Here is a 220-nt window from a genome sequence, read left to right as displayed (position 1 = left end):
CTCTCTCTTCTTCTTCTGAGAAAGAAAGAATCGAAGGAGGTGGAGGTGTATGTACACACGAGAAGAAAGGAGACACCTTATCGTCTCTTCAGGGGCGACGTCATCGAACGACGTCTTCTCGATTTACTCCTCATCCTTTTGCTATCGCTGACTTTGCATATTCACGTCTTATCAAAGGTTCGTTCTTCAAGAAACTCTCCCTCTTTTCAGAGATTTCTTT

The sequence above is a fragment of the Cystoisospora suis genome (genome assembly GCF_002600585.1).
Source record: "Cystoisospora suis strain Wien I chromosome Unknown contig_177, whole genome shotgun sequence".
Taxonomy (NCBI): Eukaryota; Apicomplexa; class Conoidasida; order Eucoccidiorida; family Sarcocystidae; genus Cystoisospora; species Cystoisospora suis.
The sequence above is the reverse complement of the archived record's forward strand: the minus strand, read 5'-3'. Positions refer to the sequence as shown.